Source organism: Chinchilla lanigera, unplaced genomic scaffold (genome assembly GCF_000276665.1).
Source record: "Chinchilla lanigera isolate Chin_1 unplaced genomic scaffold, ChiLan1.0 scaffold00107, whole genome shotgun sequence".
NCBI lineage: Eukaryota > Metazoa > Chordata > Mammalia > Rodentia > Chinchillidae > Chinchilla > Chinchilla lanigera.
In genome coordinates, this window is record NW_004955508.1 from 102,884 (window position 1) to 109,378 (window position 6,495).

General features: G+C 34.6%; 1 long non-coding RNA gene across 1 annotated transcript in view; it reads left to right on the forward strand.

Moving 5' to 3' along the window:
• The window catches only part of LOC106146963, a 13,636-nt gene that overhangs the window by 723 nt on the left and 6,418 nt on the right, over positions 1-6,495 (forward strand). The gene's annotated exons all lie outside the window — the stretch shown is intronic.

Below are 6,495 nucleotides of genomic sequence, written 5' to 3' on the forward strand. Positions count from 1 at the left end.
TTTTTCTCCGGTACCGGGAACCGAACTCACGACCTTGCGCTTGCCAGGCAGGCGCTTTTGCCGCTGAGCTAAATCCCCAGCCCCTCAGTATTTCTGTTTTAATATTTAGTTCTTTGATCCATTTTTATTTTATCTTACTACATGGAGAGAGATACATGGGAAGAGATACATAGGAGAGGTTTAGATTTAATCTTCTATGTGATGATAGCCAGTTTCCCATCACTATTTACTAAAGAGTCTATCTTTCCTCCAATATATGTTTTTGGCCTCTTCATCAAAGATCAAATAGCTGGATGTGCCAGGGGTTGTTTGTGCATGCTGTAGTCTGTTCCATTGATCTACAGGTGTGTTTCTGTGCCCATGCTGTGCTGGTTTTATCACTTTAGCACTGTACTGTAACTTCAAATCCAGGGTTGTGATGCCTCCTGCTTTATGCTTGTTGCTCAGAATTGCTTTTGCTATTCTGAATCTCCTTGGGTAGTATATGAATCTTAGAATTATTTTCTCTAGTTCTGTGAGCAATGTTGTTGATATTTTGATTGGGATTGCATTAAATCTGGATATCAGTTTTGGAACTATGGGCTTTTTTATTATAATCCTTCTATCTTTCCAGGAATAGAGGATATCTTTCCATTTTCTGATGTCCTCTTTGATTTCCTTCAGAGAACTGTAGTTTTCATTGTAGAGGTCTTTCACTTCCTTAGTGAAATTTATTCCTCAGTATTTAATTTTTCCTGACATTACTGTGAATGATATTGCTTTTTAAAATATCTTGCTTGGTGATTTCCTTAGCGATATACAGGAACCCTAATGATTTTTTGGGTTGAATTTGTTTCTTGCCACATTGCTGAATTTTCTTATTAACTGTTTGAGTCTTTTGGTTGTACTTTTTAGGCCTAATAGCTCTTTGAATAATGATAGTTCCTCTCTTACATATTCCACTTTTATTTCTTTTTCATGCTAACCTGCTCTAGCTAAGTTTTTGTGTACTGTTTTGAATGGAACTGCTGACAGTGGAAATCTTTGTCTGTCCCTGGTTTTAGAGGGATAGCTTTCAGTTTTTCCTCATTTAATATCATTTTGGTAGTAGGTTCATCTTTTTAAAAAATTTTTTTTGGTTCAGGGAATCAAACTCATGACCTTGCACTTGCCAAGCAGGTGCTGTGCCGCTAAACTATATCCCTTGCCTATGGTTTATCATAAATAGCTTTTATCAAAGTGAGGTAAGGTAAGGATTCTTTTTTTTGGAAACTTTTGGTCTCTTATGAGAAAGATCATACTCTCTGCAAATAATAATTTAATTTTTTTCCTCTGCTTATCCCTTTTATTTCTTTCTCTTGTCCAATTTCTCTAGCTAATGTTTTGAGTACTATGTTGAACAAGAGTGGTGCTGTTGGACATTCTTGCTTTATTCCTGATTTTAGAGAGAAAGCTTTCAATTTTTCCTCATTTAATATTATACTGCAGTACTTTTGTCATAAAAGGCTTTTATCAGATTGAGGCAAGGTCTTTCTATACCTACTCAGAGTCTTATCATGAATTAATGTTGGATTTTATCTAAGGGTTTTTCTACATCTGTTGAGATGATCATGTGGCTTTTGTCTTTGCTTGTTCTATGTGTTGATGTATTACATTTATTGATTTGTATATGTTGAACCACAGGAGAACTGAAGTGTCAAGCTAACCTCGGCAACTTAGCAGGATCCTGTTTCAAAATTAAGAAAAGGATTCATGGTGTAGTTCAATGAAAGAACATTTACCTAGTATGCATGAGGCTCTTAGTTCAATCCTCAATACCACTCACATACATACATACATATGTATGTACCTAAGTGATGTTAAAGAACTCATTCAAAGCAGATTACTCATATAGAAGTTTTTAACATAGAGAAATATAACTATTATATACCAGTTGCTCTGTTAGGTGCTGAACATAAAGAAATGTAAACAAAGACATGTACTCCTAGTTAGATAAGATAAAAAATGCATGACTGTGAGAAACCTAGTACAAATTCATTTTTAAGGATTGAGCCAGGTTTAGTCCAGCAGAGATGTTAAACAAAGTGTATTCCATAAAGAGAAATTGGCACAATCAGTAGAAGAAAAGAAAGATAGAATTACCTTTTCTATCTGCAAGTGATTCACTTACTTAACTGATGTGCAGTGAGCTGCCTAGGGTTAAGAAAAGATGTACAATGAGACTTCAGATTCTGGTAAGGTTTTGAAGCAATTCTACTGACATAAATAGTATTTAAAGGGTCTAGGAAGTTGTTCTAGGGCTTTAATTAGGAAAAAGAAATATTTTACATGATAGAAGAAGGTGGCTAAGTGAAGAATATCATGAAGAAGAAGATGATGGAGGGTAGGGGAGCCAAAGATGTTAGGAAGAGGGAGTTGGATGGATTTCCTGTAATTTGGATCCTCAATCTGAGAGTGATCCAGTTGGTTGATAGTAGCTGTGTGGGGAAAACAGATGATGAGTCCAATATGGTTGCGGGGAGGCCAGAGGTGGTTGGCGGATACAGAAATGGAAACATCTGGTAGGCAGTTGTGTCTGGAGGTGTGGAGATCAAATGATTGATTTCAGAGTCATCATTGTGCAGGGAAATATGAGCTATATCGCAAAATGTACATAAAGTGAGAAGAAAAGAGAGTAATTCCAAGTACCAGGAAGTGGCAAAAAAGGTTAAATAGCCCCTAAGTCAATAAATAATTTAACATGAAAACTGAAATGTGATTTATACTGTGAGATAGCTATATAAACTGCACACAGGCATCTATATAGAAATGAGTTAAAAGTTATAATAAATGATGCATCAGACCACATCATAAAATTGGGGTCAACAGTTCAGCATAACAAGTATTTTGTAACCCGTAACTTAAATCTTCAATGAAATACAAGCCATTGTGATATATTTAGCTTGCCAAGATAAAGAAGTATGTAACAAAATACAAGTTAAAAGTTAGTAGACCTTGTCAGGTTTACATTGAGATATTAGGCACGTCAACATTACCAAATACTAAGCAAGATTATATGTTTCATAGCAACATTAGTGGACAGACACACTAATGTAATTTATCTTCAAAATCAAACATATAGGAAATAATGCCCTTGCTTACTCTGGTTTGAAAGTGAATAGTTAAACTTCTGTGGCTGTAGAGACAGTTAAAATCATATAATTCATCTGTTGAGTAACTTCTTTTTTTTACTGTTTATACAGATTTGTCAGTTTTTTGAGCAAGTATAAGGAAACACATTAGTTGGAATATCCTGTCCTCCATAGAAACATTTTGGTTAATTTTAAACTCTGCAGTCTTAATTGGAAATGACAGATTACTTTCTTCAGTATTTCCAGTCACCGCAGTCAGGCTGACCTATTTAAAATTTTCCTGGTAAATCCTTTTCCCTCTGCTTTTAGGTTTTCTTTGGTAAAGTGAATTGGATTCATTTGTAGAAGCAACGTTAGAATTCAGCCCAATAATCATAAGAGGTTTTTATTGGTTTGGGTAGGAACTCTATTAAGTTTAAAGTATACTTGCAAATATTAGTGATCTCTTTGAATAACAAGTGGATGCATTCTTCTTCACACTTTTATGTTATTAGCCTTCTTGGTGTAATATTTAAATGCTTCTGGAATTAGGGAGTTAGGCCTTGCTCTCAGGAGGTTGACTGAAATGGTATTGAATTTATTTCAATCCAGGCAATGGCACAATATTACAAGTCCTGTGTACTTTAGTGTCTGAACAAAATTATCAAGAATTAGCTGGGCTTATAGACAACACAGGTAGGCTATAAACATTAAAATATATGCAATTATTTTACCTAGAATGCCAGTTCTGGAAAATTCAAGTGAACATGCAGAAACAACTTGAAAATTTCAGCAAAAATTGTGTTAGGTTGCTAGTTCTTCATGTTAAAGTGAAAATATTTCCTGGTAAGTATAAACAATGAAATAGTCTGACTAATTTTAATCACCTATTAGATATAAATTATTGTTTTCCACTAATAGAAATACAACTGATGTAAAATTTTCACTTCCCATTCAGTTCAGTCATCTCATTGAGCTTGAGAAAGTAGAAATGACATCTCTTCCTCTCATTCCTGGGGCACAATGTCTTGATCTTGGGTATCATCTCTGAGCACTGGCATTGGCTGTGTGGGAAATGTCCCTTTTATCTATATCAATTACCAGAACTGCGTAGACTTTGAAGTGAGATACAGACTTTACCATATACGGGTTTTAAGGATGCACTTAAAAGATGCTCTTAAAATCTGTGAGATACAGACTTTACCATATATGGGTTTTAAGGACTCTTCAGAGTCATTACAGCTTTAACATAGAGATAGCCAATTGAGAGAGTAGATCTGAAAAGAGCTATCGATTAGAACATGAAGTAAATTTTAGTCAAGTATTTATGTATGTATTATATATTGCTGGAGAACTATAATAAATGAAAAGGTTTATTAGGTATTATTTTTAAGAAAAGTAATGTTCAGAAACCATAAGATAGCTAATGAAAAAATGTCCAAAGAAATTTGGGTCTTAATTCTGAAAGTCACAATCCCAAATACCAAAATCCTGAAGGATCCAAACGTATAATGTCTAAAATCCTGAAATATCAAATCCCCCAATATAATTCTAGAAAAATAATTTAAAAATTTTGTAGAGAATATTCATTTACAGTTTTAAAGGGAATTTAATTGAGAAGCATAAAAATGACAGAGCACGTAGAGGTCACTTTGGAGAATAAAATAAGATATAATAATAAATACCTTTTATAAGCATGAATACTCTAGTGTACTAAAAGAGTTTCATGAGTATGAGTATTGAGTAGATACACTGTATTCATAACTCAGTCAAAGAACAAAATGTATGAATGAATATCACAATGGTTTGTAATTGTGTTCACTGAGGTTTATAATTGTGGTCATCTGAAATTCCACGACAGATAATATAGGTCTTTTGATGAGATCATTCAAAAACCAGGATATGTCATCACCACGTATGCAACTTCTCAAACAGCTGAGATCTTGAGATAGCTTCTCTTTCACCAGTGAAGATGCACAAAAGGACATCTTTTTATTGATGATTCCTCACTGTTACCACTTTGCTGAAGTTTCAACATTTTTATGTACAAACACAATGCCAGTGTTAACAAATAACACTTTTAAAATGAAGTTTTTATCATTACCATATTGCTTGGACAGTCCTTTCCTCACAGTTTGAATTTCTGTCCCCTTTGAATAGATCTTCTTTTTCTCCCACAGGAATTGTGGTTTTTCAGAGTTTGGCTTTTAAAATTTCAATATTGGTATTATGAGATTTGATTCTGTCTTTTAGAATTATGATCAGTGAGTTTAAAGGATTAGTGACACTATTGCATAATGCTGGAAGTCCACTAAAGCTTCACACATAGAATTTATTATGTGGTTAAGTCTGAATATGTCAGAAACTTTCATAAACTTCATTTTAAACCCCATCAAGATTTTACTTTATGAATGACAGTATCAGTGGAATCCCTTGAGGTTTTAAAATTATTATTCAGATTTCTCATGTGCTGACAAATAAAGAGAAAACAACTTTGGTCATCACAGCAGCAGTCCTGCTGAGAGAGTGTAAATCATCAAAAAGGATCTTACTAAGCACAGTACCTCATAAATATTAGGCACTGATACTTAAAACATTGCTTTTACAAAATAACTGGAAAAAGCACACTGAATAAATATAATCCTAAAGTTCTGCTTTATATTTTTCAATCCTGAGAAGCAGCTCACGAGGTAGGTATTATAATTATACACTTTGCATAGATGAAACCCAGCAACTTTAAGTGAAAAAGGTGACTCAGGTGGTAAGCTCCTACATAGCAGTGTGCATCTCCTACCCAGGTTTGCTGAACCCAGAATCTGCATTCTCTATTATTGCGATATGATGTACTTTAATGGAAATCTAACTGAAACATCAAGAATAAATGGAATTTAGGAAAATGAGATATCAAGACTTTACAGAAGTCCAACACTACATAGGATTTTCCCAATGATTGGTGTTTAGGAAATACTCAGAAATCGTGTGCTGAAATTAGAAATTAATGTACAGTTGGACCTCTAAATATAGTAAATACTGGCTTGACTTAATATTGTCAGGTTTAGAAGAAGTCACAGATACTTCAGAAATGTGATTAAAAATGTTTCCCATCAAATGTCTTAGACAATCCCAGAGTTTTCTGAGTTCAAGTTTTCCACTTGTTTTCCTTGTCCGCATTTCTTTTGGGTACACACCCCTTTGAGATCTGGCAAAGCCACGTGATTCGCTTGGATGAACTGCAGGTCAGCAGTATTGGGAAGAAGTGCTGAAGGGCTGGTGTTAATTACTCCGTTCTCTTTTCCTATTAAAGTTCAGATCTAGGGGCTGGGGATTTAGCTCAGTGGCAAAAGCGCCTGCCTGGCAAGCGCAAGGTCGTGAGTTCGGTTCCCGGTACCGGAGAAAAACCAAAAAA